The sequence below is a fragment of the Chelonia mydas genome, chromosome 1 (assembly GCF_015237465.2).
Source record: "Chelonia mydas isolate rCheMyd1 chromosome 1, rCheMyd1.pri.v2, whole genome shotgun sequence".
Lineage (NCBI taxonomy): Eukaryota > Metazoa > Chordata > Testudines > Cheloniidae > Chelonia > Chelonia mydas.
The window spans coordinates 60349061-60364147 of record NC_057849.1 but is presented as its reverse complement, the minus strand read 5'-3'; the positions used below and the strand labels follow the sequence as shown (position 1 = coordinate 60364147).

The window sequence follows — 15087 nt, the reverse complement described above, 5'->3', positions numbered from 1 at the left end:
CCTAGGCTCTTCTTCACAATAAAGAACTTGAGCACTTGTCACAGTATGTGGACACAAAGAGGAGAGCCAGCCTTATGTGGTCAACCAGGTCTTCATGCACAACCAGTGAGCGTTACAGTGGACCATATACCATACTGCTGGTTAATAGAGAATGCTGAGTTAAAAGACAAACTCAAGACATGGATACTCAAGACAAACTGATCCTTTCAATTTCAAGCATATTTCAATTTACAAAATCATCTACACAAGTTCCAGGCTCTCACACAAACCAAACTTAAAAAAACCCAAAAACCAATTGACCAAACTCAAAAGTTCTAATCCCCGGCATCAACCTGCCCCCTCATTCTGCCAAAAAACAACCAAAAACCCTGAAATCTAAATCAACTTCATATTCTTAACCCATCCACTTCCATTCAAATCAGTCCTTTGTAAAAAAAAAAAAGCCACAACGGGAATATATTGTCAAGTGGCTCTGAAACCTGTTCTAAAAGAAAAAGCTGCATGAAGTAGGGAATTTTAACTGCTCTAAGACAGAAATCAAAGACAAATTTATGTTTAAGTTTTGGAGACACATTTTACATCTGGGAGGATATTGTGGACAAACAAAAGATGTTAAGAGGTTGAAATTTCTTCATTAAGCTTGGTTGAACATCTCAGGGTTAAGATTAACTTTTGTATGGCATGCTGAAATTCAGTTACACCTGGTCAAACATTCTCAATCAAAATGAGTGTGATAGGAAACATCTTTTCTAAAAATCAGAAAGATCAAAAAGTACAGGAGTTTTGTTGAAAAATAATGGTTTTTCAATTAAATCCTGAAAAGTGAAAAAAGTTTCAGTGAAATAAACTGTTTATTGAATTTTTTCATGGGGGGAGTGGGAGGAGAATCATTTCCTCACCAGTGCTAATTATGGTCTTCATTGTAGTCTGCAACCTTGCACATACAGATGCAAAACAGCTATCAACATTAAGGATTGAGGAGTCAAGCCCACAAGAGTCACAACATTCCAAAAGTTAAAATCTGTCCTACAACATTAAAACTGTTTCACGTTGCACGTCCTGTATATTTGTATCCTGCATACTATACAGATTACTATGGCTTGCATTAGACAAGTAAAGCAGGAGAAGGTATACAAGTGTGCCCTGGCTCAAATCTATTTGCCTCAAAGGGCTATTACAGGACTTCTATGATTGTGTAACCTTCTCATTTTCTGATTTTTTTCAGGAAAGTGTTCACAGAGAGAATTAAGGAAGAGTGTATAGGACCCCATCCATACATGCACCCTCAAAAAAAGTGGAGAAGTGTACTTTGTCATAACTCCACTCTTCCTTTGCTCAGCATATAAATCCTTGTTCGGAGACAGAAAAAAAAAAAAAAACAGTTATATGTCCCAAGCATTTCCCAACTCATGAAAGATTTAACTCACCACTTACTGATCCTAACGTCATTTGCCAGTGTTTATTACTCATTGACTCAGCCTGTAACTGGACTTTCCTTCCTGTCAAGAGACCGTACAAATGCCTTGCTATCTTCTATGTTGTCTTGGGCTCTTAATAAGGGAAGGAAGGCTTTTTGCCTAAGCTGTGTCTAGAAAGAATCCTATGTAGGCCAACTACTTCTAAATGAAGAAACCGGGATTTGGGTACACCAATAAATTAACAGTGCTTCCGGAACCTTGGGAGCAACACACAAGTCTGCTAATAAGTCTAGTGTTAGGTGAAAGGCCCTTCAAATCCACTTTTTCCACCCTGGAGGTAAACAGCTTCTTAGATTTAAGCAGGAAATCTACTGGTTCCCAAGAGTGAATACAGCATTGAGCATTTATCATTTTAGATTCCATGCCGACAATTTCAGCTTCTAGAGACTGGATAATTTAGAGGGCCTGGCAGAGGAGTCTCTGTGCAAGTTATGAAGGTACTAACTTATAAACAAACACTATTGCTAGGTGTGGGAAGCAAGACCTTCAGAGCCAAACAGGTATGATCAAAATGGTGATATTTTCATCCTGGATTCCTCTGGTTATCCACAGTAAGTGTGGAAAAGGGAGATATTTATACTCTCTCTTTCTACTCCACTCATATTGCCTCTTGCCAACCATCTCCCTCTCACTTTGTTCAAAACCCTTTCCTTCCAACTATACCACCTCCTCATTCTCTACCCTGCATCTGGTCAATTTCTTTAAACGCAAAATTGATGGGATCAACCCTTTACACTATCCTCCTGTTCCTCTTTCATGATGTCAAATCAGCTAACTAATGACTAGCCTGTGTGATAGTCCGATTGATTTTAAAAATATTTATCATGATTCAGAACCATCGCATTGCACATGCAATTTACCTTGGTAATAGAGTGAGGTTAATACTGCTCCTCATTTCCAACCCACTTGCCTCTTATAGTTACTCACATCTTATTTCAAATTAGACGAGCTTCTTTGGGGAAGGGATTGTCTTTCCATGCATTGAAACAGATTAAGAACAATGTGACCCTAATCATGACTGTGGCAGTTGGATACTACTGCAGAATAAAATAACTGTCCTCTTTTAAACCCCATATTCTGTTCTTAAGGCTCTATCTACCTTAAAAATCTCTATTTCTGAACTTGGCCCTCATCCCATCACACCTCTTAATCTACCTTCTCTCCCTCTCTTCTTCCCTTCCCATCTCTTATCAATATCCTCTTGGGCTCCTTCCCCCTCTGTATAAGTGTGTTGCTAGCATTACTTAACACTCATCTGCTCCCCATACCATTAAAATCACCCCTTTGTTGAAGCTGGATACAAGCTAAAACAAGTGGGTGGGCATAGAGACTGAAATAGCCATTCAATAAAGGGCTGCTTAGTTGAAGACAGGGTTGAAATGGAAAAGTTACATTGCTGGTTCCTGTGATGTACATGTTCTGCAGACAGAAGACCCTGGCAATCCAGAAGGTTCATCTGGCGCCGTTCAGATTTTTTAAAGGGGGAAACGTTAACAAAACTGTACGTGTTAGCCTAAGATACAGGCAATTATGAAAAAACATTTTTAGCACCAAACTTTCACGCATACTAAGTGCCCATTTAGGCAACTAGATAAATGCTCACCAGCTTCCACTGATCTCAACAGGAGTTGCAGGACCCTCAGATCTTTAGACAATTAAACAAGTGGCTAGGTTTTCAAATGGGAATGATTTTGAAAATCTGGCCCTAAAAGTCTAATTTATGTTTCACAATTTTTTGACTTTTAATATTCCATTCATCTTGGGCAAACTGGTTAGCGTCTGGACAGTTTCACTTTGGTTCTCGCACAATGCTGTTGTGTTCACAGTGCAGAGGGGGAATTTTTTTGAAAAGCTTTTTATTGGAATTAAAAAGGTATTCCATAAAAACTACTTTTATTCTATTTTGTGTGTTTTTAAAGCAATTAGCTAATGAGTCATACCATGTGTTTGTACCCAAAATCGCCTTCATGCACCAGTTACATTCCTCTTTTTATAATATACTTTTTATATTGTGTAGCAGTTCAGTTGCCAATAAAATATTCACATCTGTTTATAACACACAACATTCATGCATGCAAATTATCCATATGTTGAAGAACTGAACACTTTTCTAAAGATGCAAAAATGAAAATTTTTCAATTTTTATTCCTCCACTACGGCATTAACTTGACTATAACACAAGGTAAAACTGCCATTGCTATCAGGGAAGCACACACACTAACAGGGAAGGTAAAACAGCAATGCAGTATTTTAAGACCAATTACTATTAGGCTGTGTGAATACGTTTGAAAAAGCGAAGAGACTGAGGGGTAACACACATTTTAAAATGCTCCCTTTAGAGGTGACTCAGAAGCTGACACACAGCTGCATGTGAGGATTATGTAACACCCAGATAATCAGCCAATCAGATTCCCAGGCAGGCTGAACACTTCTAAAGACCTACAATTCTGTTTCTAAAAATTGCTTCTTACTCTGGAATTGATTTAAGATTAAATAAAGAGGCTTCTTCTACCTCAGTGTAAATTAACTGAAGCTATGGGTCTCACTGTGTATATTTCAGTGCTCTATTGTTAATGACATCACACAGTTACCTCTGTTTGTATTATGGTGCGTCTCATTCACAGTAAATTCAGAATAGAATTACTCAGCTTTGCTTAATAGTATTATTGCCTAAAGCAGACTTGCTCACAATACGCACCGGTACGGTTAGAATAATTTACCCACTCTTCCTCAGGACAGCATCTTATTTTGGAAGGTAGCTTCCATATGTTAATATTCCACTGCAACAACAATTTAGGCAACACTATATTCATCAGAAGTACAACTAACCTCTCAGGAGCAGAAACGTATGAACTGTTTAGTTCTAATATGCTCCATTACTGGTACACTGGGATCAGCCACAGAGATCCAAGCACTGATTGTCATGTGAACTGCTCCTTCCTTTCCTCTGCAGCTGACCTCTTCATTTCCGTCCCAACCCATGCAGTTTCCTCCTGTTGGAAGCCAGGGGCTTGGAAGAGTTGTTAACTGCTCATGTCTCTGAATTGCCTGGGTCAGATAGGGCCAAACTCATGGTGGCTCACTGATCTGGTACTGCTCACCCTCCCCCTCCCCTGGCTGCTCCTTGTGCTCCAGAATACAAGTTTCAGGCCCTCCCCAGCTCCCTGGGGAAGTCTAACACTAACAATTATGAAGAAAATCTTCCAACTGAGCTGAAGGTAAACAGTGACATCTGCCTGAGTCCGCAGACATAGATCTTTAGTGAATGTTAAACACTCAGTCCTAGATCTGACAATTTAAATGTCACCCTTAGCTATTTCACAGCTGAGCAAAGGACACAAGCAAATGGATCATCGTGTTATGAAGAGCTGCACAATCTAGTGTGAGCAGTGCATCTCACCACAGTGTCACAAATGAGTGGTGCTTGGCAGAGTACCAGCATTTATCCCTTTTCCCCTACCCCCAATAGCTGATTACCATTAGTCAGGGACCAATCTGAATATATGTTTACCCCTTAATTTTAGTATGGCTAAGACATCAGTTATTCCAGTTATTCACAATAAGAAAGTTGCATTTGTAGTCTGGGTTCCAAAGCAGTTCTATGATTTTTCCTAATTAATGGACACAATCTTAGGGCCGAGATCCTGCTCCCACTAAATGCCAGTGACTCGCAGAATCAGGCCCTCAAAGAACCTCTGACATCTCATGGAAAAAGTGATATATTCGCAAATTTTGCTTATTTCTCATATTCTGTGAATTTCTCTTGCCTTGCATCTTTATTACTAAGGTCATTAGCATAGAAACTGTTTCTTCGGGAATCAGTGACTACAGTTTCACCACCAGCAAGCACATGTCTCTGTCACAGCATTTGCTTGCTACAGAGACCATGAGATCAAATAATCAGAAAACTGTAAAAGATAAACCAGTTGCATCTGATAAACTGGCAAGATGTTCTTTTCACACATACATCATTCATTCTCAAGGGTGGAGAAAGACAAATAAAAACAAATGTGCATCAGTTGTCTGCCAAGGCTTCTGCTTAGAGAAAACAAATACTCCAGAAGACATCAGCAACTCTTTAAGGACACACTGAAAATAAATTTGGTTTACTACATATTTATAGATGCACAGATTCCAAGGACAAAAGAGAGACAATTGTGATTGTCAGGTCTTACCTACTGTGTAACATGGGCCATAGAACTTCCCCAAAATAATTTCTAAAGCATATCTTAATTTAAAAATGAATCAGTGATGGAGAATTAACCAAACACTCTGTGGTAAATTGTTCCAATGGTTAATTACACTCACCGTTAAAATTTTATGCCTTATTTCCAGTCCGGAATGGTAATACTTGCTTATAAATAAGCCATAAAGATTTAGTATCCCAAACATATCAGTGCCTGCAAAGGATTCAGTAGTCAGTTATATCCATACCATAATACAATCCTGCCCCCTTGTGGTGCACTGGCAAAAAGACAGTATCATTCTGTGATATCTTCCTGTCTAAATATACTTAAGAATTTCTCTTCTAAAAGCTGAATATTTAGGACCGCATTCCTCATTCATATACTGGCCATTTTATTTCCATATCCAATAGTCCAAGATGTTAATCTCCAGTATGTACAGTAGTTATAGACGCTACTGTTTAGAAAAAAAATCTTCCACTTCCAAGCTCATTTACAATTTCATCTAGTTCAGTCAACTGTCAGAAGTGCATTGTATTTAAAATCTAGTACTCCCCTTGCCTGTGAGAACCCAGACAATAAATTACATGTGTTACACTAAACCAGGGATAGGCAACCTTTGGCACGCGGCCCGCTAGGGTAAGCCCCCTAGCAGGCCGGGCTGGTTTGTTTACCTGCCGTGTCCACAGGTTAGGCCGATCACAGCTCCCACTGGCCGCGGTTCGCCACTCCAGGCCAATGGGGGCTGCGGAAAGTGGTGCGGGCTGAGGGATGTGCTGGCAGCCGCTTCCTGCAGCCCCCTTGGCCTGGAGCGGCAAACCACGGCCAGTGGGAGCTGTGATCGGCCTAACCTGTGGACACAGCAGGTAAACAAACCAGCCCGGCCTGCTAGGGGGCTTACCTTGGTGGGCTGCATGCCAAAGGTTGCCGATCCCTGCACTAAAAAACTGTTCTTGCCTTTATTGGGTTAAACACAATTGCAAACATTTCACTGGCCACTAGGTAGCACTACTTGATAAATTTAAACAGAGAAATGCCGTGGAAAACAACTGCATTACTACAATTCAGTTTAGGTTTGAGTCTTTAAAAACATTTTTCTTAACCCTCAAAATTATCAATGCACTCTAACAATGTACACCTGGAACATCTCCCTAATCCCAAACTTCACACAGTCCCCTCTGCTCCTTCAAATACTTTTCTCTTTTCCATCGTCTCTCTGCAACCACCACCTACCATCTAAATTAATTTATTCTACATTAAAAATAAAGAACCGTATGCAAAGTACTATCATATGCAAGCAAACAACATATAATTAAGGCAAGCTCTTCCGCTTGCCTGATATCTCTTCAGCACACTGTTGCGTTTGATTATGAACTCCTTGAAAAATGTGTTGTACCAGTTCTTAGGGGCCAATTCTGCCTGACCCATATGCAGGTACACAGAAAAGGGAAGGTCACAAAATAAACCTCTTCTCCCCTTCGCACGTCCCACATAAGGGCCATGCAGATTCGCGACATCATTTGGCCAGCTGCTTGCAAATACAGTTAGTAAAAAAAAATACATTCTTGCTATAAAAAGTGTTGCCTGGTCCCCCTGAAACATAGTTGATGGCACTCTGGAGGAAAGACTACAACTGACTGGCCCTTTTGACATGTGTGTTATCAGCAAGGCAGTCTTGATTGTCTACAAGGCCTCCAGCATTGAACCACGCATTTCCTTCCCCCTACTCTTCCCTCACCGTATTTATTCCAAATTGCAGAGTAAACCAAACAAAAAACTCCCCAAAGTAGTAACTTCCCAACCAAAAATTCTAAGAACAAGAGGATAAAAGTGAGTTGTACAGAGAAAGCAAGAAAGGATTGCAACAGAGCAAAGCACAAACCGTCAGCAGTCTCTCTTCAATAATCAGTTTGAGATAGGCAGTGACTCCCAGTCAGGTTGCAATAATGTTCCCATAAAACAGAGATTATCTCTGGAGAATAGTTAGCAATAGATCCCTGTGCATTTAGCTCTGAAAAAAACTGTTTTTGAGCCAGAGCCGTCTTCGTTCTCTCTCCCTCCAAATAAACATATGAAACCTGTGTACACACAGTGCAGATCTGATTAAATTCCGACCCTTGGGATAAGCAGAAGATGCAATTACTGCTTTACTTGCCCAAAGTCTGCTTTGAGAATCTGCTTTTGTTTTTGAATGGAGGCAGAAAGAGACAGTGATGTGTAACAAACTCAGAACACGTTTCAGAGTAACAGCCGTGTTAGTCTGTATTCGCAAAAAGAAAAGGAGTACTTGTATGTCTTCTGCAGTTTCCACAGTATGCATCCGATGAAGTGAGCTGTAGCTCACGAAAGCTTATGCTCAAATAAATTGGTTAGTCTCTAAGGTGCCACAAGTACTCCTTTTCTTTAAACTCAGAACACATGACTTCTTTCTGGATAGAATTAATCTCTCAAACTCATCATCAAATAAGACAGAGCATCAATTAACAAGGTAAGTCAAACTCTAAACTAAATCAAGTTGAAAAAAAAAAAAAAAGCAAGGTACCAAAAGGCAATTGGAGTAACTTCCTGGAATAAGTGTCAACAATCTATGAAAAAGGAACCCACATGGCAAGTTAGACAGGTGTATCTCAGCACGAAAAAAGTTTGCATTTTCCCTTCAAAATAGCTAAATGGCAGAAGGACCACATATGAGGAAGTTACTCACCTTGTGCAGTAACAACGGTTCTTCGAGATGTGTCCCCCTATGGGTGCTCCACTTTAGGTGTCTGTGTGCCCCTGCACCTCTAATCGGAGATTTTTGGTAGCAGTGTCCCGTTGAATCCGCACATGTGCTCTCCCTCCCTTGTGGTCTGCCTCGAGGCTACTTCGCACTGCACGGGCGAACCCTCCTCACTTCCTTCTCTACCACAGAGCCCTATAGAGAACTCCGAAGTAGAGGGGAGGAGGGCGGGTTGTAGAGCACGCATAGGGACACACATCTCGAAGAACCATCGTTACTCCACAAGGTGAGTAACTTCCTCTTCTTCTTCGAGTAGTGTCCCTATGGGTGCTCCACTTTAGGTGACTCCGGAGCAGTACCCACCACTGGAGGCTGAGACTTCAGAGCGGAGTCTTTTACTACAAAGAGTACTGTGGAGTCTAAGATGGTGTCCGCGGCCAAATCTTCAGTGATCACATAATGTTCTGCGAAAGTATGGACAGAGGCCCCAGTCATTGCTTTATAGATTAGGGAGATTGAGGTACGAACTGATCTCATGGAATGTGTAGTAGCAAGTTGTGCCCTTGCTAAGTGATTAATGCAACTAGAGACCCATTTGGATAGTCTTTGAGGAGATATCACAGAGTTTTTGGATCTTTCTGCAGACAAAAGGAAGAGTTTAGGGGATTTCCTGAAGTCCTTAGTCCTGTCCAAGTAGAATGCTAAAGTCCTTCTAATATCTAGCACATGCACAATTGTCTCCCAATTGTCACAATGTGGTTTTGGGAAAAAACAGGGAGATGGATCTGTTGATTCATATGGAAAGTGCACAAAAAGTAGGGAGAAATGTGGGATATGGCCTTAGAGTTATTATTTATTATTACCATTATTTATTAAAGACAAAGGCCGTGAATGACGGGTGTGCCATCAGGGCCGCTATTTCTCCTATGTGCCTAGCTAAGGTGATGGCAATTAGAAATGCTGTCGTCATGGACAGGTGTATGAGAGAACAAGTTGCCCTGGACTCAGAGGGAGGTCTAGTCCAAGCCCTGAGAACTACATTAAAGTCCCAGGCTGGAGCGGGTGGTGTCACATGGGGGAAGAGAGTCCCAATGCCCTTAAAGAGTCTACGCATTAGTGGTTGAGCAAACTCCAAGTGGGAAACCATTTTTGCCATGAGATGTACCTTAAGGGAGCTGAGTGAGAGTTTAAAATGTAGTGCAAAATCAGAGGGAGGAAAGATGAGGTTGGGTCTGTCCGTTTGGAATGGTACAAACTTGGAGTCGTTTCCATTTTGTAGATAGGTATGTGGAGTGGTCAACTTGTGGTTGTGTTGCAACATGTGTTCCAGATTGTCAGAGCATTCTGCTTCTAAGCCTTGGAAGACAAAGATCCAAGCCTGGAGGCGGAGGCCCCATTGGTTGGGGTGAAGGGTCAACCCACTGTTTTGAGAGAGAGGGTGAGGAATGGGCTGACGTCAGAGGAACAGGAGGGCATATTGCCATCTGCATCAGGTAAGGGAGCCAGACTTGTCATAGTCTAAAGGGGCAATCACAATAACTCTTGCTTTGCTTCGTTGAATTTTCAACAGAATCTTGAATAGGGTAGAAACCTGGGAAAAGACATACAAGTGGGCCCTGTCCGCTGGGAAGATGAGGGCAACCGCCAGTGAATGTTTCCCCAAAAAGTGACTATATCTTGAAGCACCTCTGAATTCAGTATACACTCACTGTCGTGAGAAAATTCCAACAGCGACTGTTGGTTATCCTATTCTGTATCCCTTGTAGGCAGACAGCTGAGATGAGCACATTGTGATGGGTGCATCAATTCCAAAAAGTTTGAATGCTGTCTTGCAGAGGGAGGGAGATCTGGCAGCTCCTTGGCAGTTTATACAAAACATACAGGTCATATTAAGTCCATCATAACCGTTGTGTGTTGCTGTGTAGGTGAGCTCCACAGCATATTAGGGAGACGTGTTCCAGGGTGGTGAATGTGGGTAGTGAGAGGAGCGCTCTTACTTGTACAACATCAGGTTGGTGCTGATAAAGTCCAGGCACTGTACCAGGGTTAGTATGCCACTACAATGAACTGAATCTTGGAGACTACCCTGTGTGGAGCAGTCTGTATCTATAATGATCCTGCCCCAAAGGTAAGCAGTAGGAAATCTCCTGTACAATGGCTGTATTGAGATATGGAAGTAGACACCCTGTAGATTCAGGGCTACAAATCAATGTCTTTGCTCTAGAGCTGGTCCTAACTGCTGTGAAGTAAGGTAAGGTGACTTCTGAGTGGTGTGACAGGAGTATAGATGGCAGCTGATGCTGTAAGGTATCATTGTTCAGGCCCCCAACCAGCTCAAAGTGCTTATAAGAGGCAGTTTGAGAGGTCATGGACTGGGGTGCAGACTGTTCTCACTTTTGAGCCCTGGGCCTCTCACATTGTGGCTCATAACAGCACAGAGATGTGAGTACTGAGAAGATTGTGATCTGTGGTGCGGTTGAGAGGTATATCTTCTCTTCTGTTACACAGCGTAGATTCCTAAGGAGTGTAGTGTGGTCCGAGAATCCTTCAGGATGTGGAGAGAAAATCTGTCTTCTCCGCAAAGAGTTTGGCCCTTCAAATTGGAAGTCTGTAGCTCTTTGGGCAATCTAGAGAGGTGTAGCGAACAAAACAAAAAAAACCCCACAACCCACCTCAGTACCACTGTCATGGCAGTTGTAACAGCTACATGCAGTGGTGTCTCTAGGACCAGTCTGGCTATTAAGTGACCTTCTCTAAGAATGGTCTGAATCTGTTCTTTTTGTGTTTCCAGTAATGTTTCAGAAACATCCTGGGTTTCCCAAGATTAACAAAATTGTTTTGGCCATGACAGTTTGGTAGTTTATTACTCTAAACAGTAATGTTCTAGATGAATACGCCATTGCGAAGCCTGATCATATAGAATTGATTTGGCATTATGTGGCTTGCTTCGTGCATTAACCACATCCACTATGATGGAGCTGGGTTGCAGATGTTGAAAACAGAGTCTGCCTCTTTGAGTAGAGATGTAGGGTTGTTTTTGTTTACACTCTGTTGCTGGTTGGTGCGATGGAGGCTGGCTCTGCCAGATGATTTCGGTAGGATCTAGAATCAGCTCATTCATTGGGAGGACAGTTTAGATGAGAAGGTAGTGTGCAGAATTTCCACTAACTTGTGATGTGTACCTGCCACCTCCTGTAAGGGAATCTGCAGCTCGTCTGCCACTCTTGGTAAGATCCAGAAAGTTCTTAAATCTTCACTTAGTGATGAGGGGTGGGCAGCACAGTCTCATCTGGGAGAGATGAGAAGTGTGTTGAAGAGGTAGCTTCCTCTTCAGTGTTTTTTTTTGTTTTGTTTTGTTTTTTGTTGTTTTCCCTCCCCCCCCTTCTTTCTCCCCTTCACCCTTCTTTCCTGTTCTGAAAAAGCTCTCTCCTGTACTGGCTCAGGTGCTCTCCCGCCCTGGCTCAGGTGCCAGGCTGTAGCAAACCATCTGGTGGACTCCCCTTGAGAGACACCAGAGATGGTCACGCCATGCGTGTGTATATACCCGAAGAGTTACAATATGGCCTTGGAAGACAGAGGCAGGAAGGCAGGCACAGGCGGTTGACGTGATGGAACTGGGGATGACCCTTGTAGTGTGGTGGTGGGCCACCTTGAGGGGCCAGGGAATGATCTCCTCCTGGCCAGTGTCAGATTCGTCAGTGGGTAAGGGTGCTGCTGACTGGGGTATTGGCAGTATACAGCCCAGTGCTAAGAGCGATTCTGGGTGTTGGGATGTGCTCAATACCAGGGTCCTGGTACCAAGTAATGGGGAATGTGGTTCTTCCCCAATCATCAGGTCTCCAGGGTACCAGAGCTCATGCAGGACCATGGGTTCCTTTGGTACCACAGAGGAGGGTCCGTGGTACATTGTCAGTACCAACAATTGGGCAGAGCACTCCCTAAATGAGTTTTGCCCAGTACAAAAAGTTTGTTGGGTGCCACTTTTTTAGAGACTATGGTAATTGTCTCCCCCTGGGTACTGAGGCCACAGGTCACCAGAGTATCAGAGCACCTGTGTTACCATGGGCTCATCCAGAACCCCAGAGGAGTGTCTGTATCAATGGTTGGGAAGGTGCAGAACACTTCCTAGATGGGAGTTTTGTTGCATCTGGTACCAACGGATTTCTCTATGCCGCTCTTTTATAGATGGTACGGTAACTGTCCCCTCTCCTTAGGGGATGGTACAATTGCCTCAGAGCATGAGGGTGGAAGCGTTTGGTGTCCGGGTGCCGAAGCAGAGCTGACAGCAGGGCTTCTCTGTGTCGCTCTTTTAGACATGGTACGGTAACTGTGCCCGCTCCATGCATTAGTTGCCCAGAATAGAACTCAGAGCAGCACAGAGCTTACAGAAGCCCCTTGTCAGTGGGGAGAGCAGAGCTCAGAGCAGGGCAGAGCTCACAGCAGGAAGCCCCTTCTCAGGTTTCAGCTTCCAGAGCTTCAGTGCCAAACCAGAGCGGCAGCTGAGCTCACAGCAGGAGGTTCCTCTGCTGGTATTGTCCTACCAACATGGCCACACTGGGGAACTGCCCTCTGGCTGGACCAGCTACTCGGAGATCGGAGCAGAGATGGCCGCACTGGGGAACACCCCTCTGGCTGGCCAGCTGCTCAGAGGAGCCTTTCCAGGGGGGAAGTCTGCTGGTGGCTGCTTCTTTTTCTCTCTCTCTCTCTCTCCTCCTCTCCACGACCCGACCCATTTTAAAGTGAAGGCTCCGGGGATGATCCGGGGTCAATACCCACCGGAGTCCCCTGCAGACTGAAGTGTTTTCTCTATAGGGGGGAATTTTTACTTCAGCTCCCAGCTCCTGTGAGGCTGCCGTTTTAGGTGTGGCAGGTAAAGCACTTCTGTGAGGGTCTCCCAGGCACAGTGAGTGTCTGGCCATTACAGGAACTGACTCCTGGCAGGAGAGGCACCGCTTGGAGCAGAGAGAGCCAGGCAAGCCCCTGGGCAGGGGATGTCAGCCTCTAGAGGGAGGAATATGCAGAAGAACATCATCTTTACTTTTTTTTTTTTAAACAACTGAAAAAAAAATTATGAGTCTACTAGATTGGGGGGGGGGTGCCCCCAGACAGGGAAGGAAAGTTAAGTTTTTTTTCTCTTTTCTTTTTAAACCAAAGGAATAAAATAAAATAAAAAACAAAACACTAGCCTGAGTACTTTTAGGGAGAACAAAGGTAACAAAACAAACACTACTTATGCTAATGACACAGATAAGGAAGGGACAAATGCTCCTTCTGTCAGAGGCCAAAGGCAGTAGAGATGGAAGTGAAGGAACTGAAGGGGGTTCCCCGCCCCCAGTGCTAAACAGCCTCGAGGCAGACCACAAGGGCAGGAGAGCACATGCGCAGGCTCAATGGGACACTGCTACCAAAAATCTCCGATTAGAAGTGCATGGGCACACAGACACCTAAAGTGGAGCACCCACAGGGACACTACTCGAACAACAAAATCATTTTCCTCTCCATCACAAAGCCAGTCTCACTTTTCTTATTTCCATGTACTGGAGTAGGCTCTCACATCAATTGGATTACCAGTTTCCTACCAGTACATTTGAGATGAATCATCTACAATTGCTGATTACCTTTTCCAAGATTCAATCCCCAGAAGGCCATTAGCTCATTCTAGAGCAAACATGATCATACATACCCGTGATTTTGCAGTTTCCTCTACTAAGTGTTTACTGGTTGACTAGATCTTCCTATCCTTTTCCGTCAGGTCTCACAAGGCACCACAAATCGTTAGTATGAACCTTTGACCTGTTAGTCTATTTAAAACAACAGGCGCTCTCTGCCACTGAATTATCCCAATGAGTAATTACAATTTATCTTTAAATAAATTATTAAGGGAGTCAAATGCTTTGGATTTGAATCCCAAACAATGGCTGCTTGCATGACTAGGAATGCTTCAATACAGAGAGAGGAAATGATTCACTGGAGAGTATGGGTACAAAACCGATTGACAGTGCAGTGTATCTGAAGAGCCATTTGTTAAATGGAAGTTTAATACATTTAGCAGTTTATAATTATAACTATCTCTATATAAATCATTCACATAGTATTTAAAAAACAGTTTTCATAATTTTTATTTTGTTTTTAAAATTTCCAATATTTGTAAAGAAATTACATTAGAAGTATGAAAATATAATTGCTTTCGCTAAGGTTTTAAAAAAAAGTTTTCACTTTTCCTGGTGGGCAGTTTTTCTCCCTTTCTCACATGGCAAACACTGACTGTTTCCCCTGCCCCACTCAGCGGGTCCCCGTCCCCTCCACAAACCACCAGTCAACTTGGCAAAGAATTATTCCTTGCTTGCCAAAAGTATCACTAATATAAAAACAGGTTTCAGAGTAGCAGCCGTGTTAGTCTGTATTCGCAAAAAGAAAAGGAGTACTTGTGGCACCTTAGAGACTAACAAATCTATTTGAGCATAAGCTTTAGTGAGCTACAGCTCACTTCACCCCATGTGTAGCTCATGAAAGGTTATGCTCAAATAAATTTGTTAGTCTCTAAGTTGCCACAAGTACTCCTTTTCTTTTTACTGATATGAAAGTGCTGGCATACTTTTGTTAGTAAATCTGTGCTCCTTCTGAAAAGGCAGAACAAACATATTGCCAGGTCAAGCATTAATGGAAACTACTATTTTGCTCAGCCCAGCAGTATGAAAGCTTACAA

General features: G+C 42.8%; 1 protein-coding gene across 11 annotated transcripts in view; it reads right to left on the bottom strand.

Moving 5' to 3' along the window:
• The window catches only part of TSC22D1 (TSC22 domain family member 1), a 135830-nt gene that overhangs the window by 40957 nt on the left and 79786 nt on the right, over nucleotides 1-15087 (bottom strand). The window contains exon 1 of one of the 11 annotated variants that reach the window (XM_037894473.2): nucleotides 4308-4328. The exons of the other annotated variants lie outside the window; for them this stretch is intronic. The gene's annotated coding sequence lies outside the window, so the exon portion shown is untranslated. Of the gene's footprint in view, nucleotides 1-4307; nucleotides 4329-15087 lie in introns of those variants that run through there. 11 annotated transcript variants of the gene reach the window in all.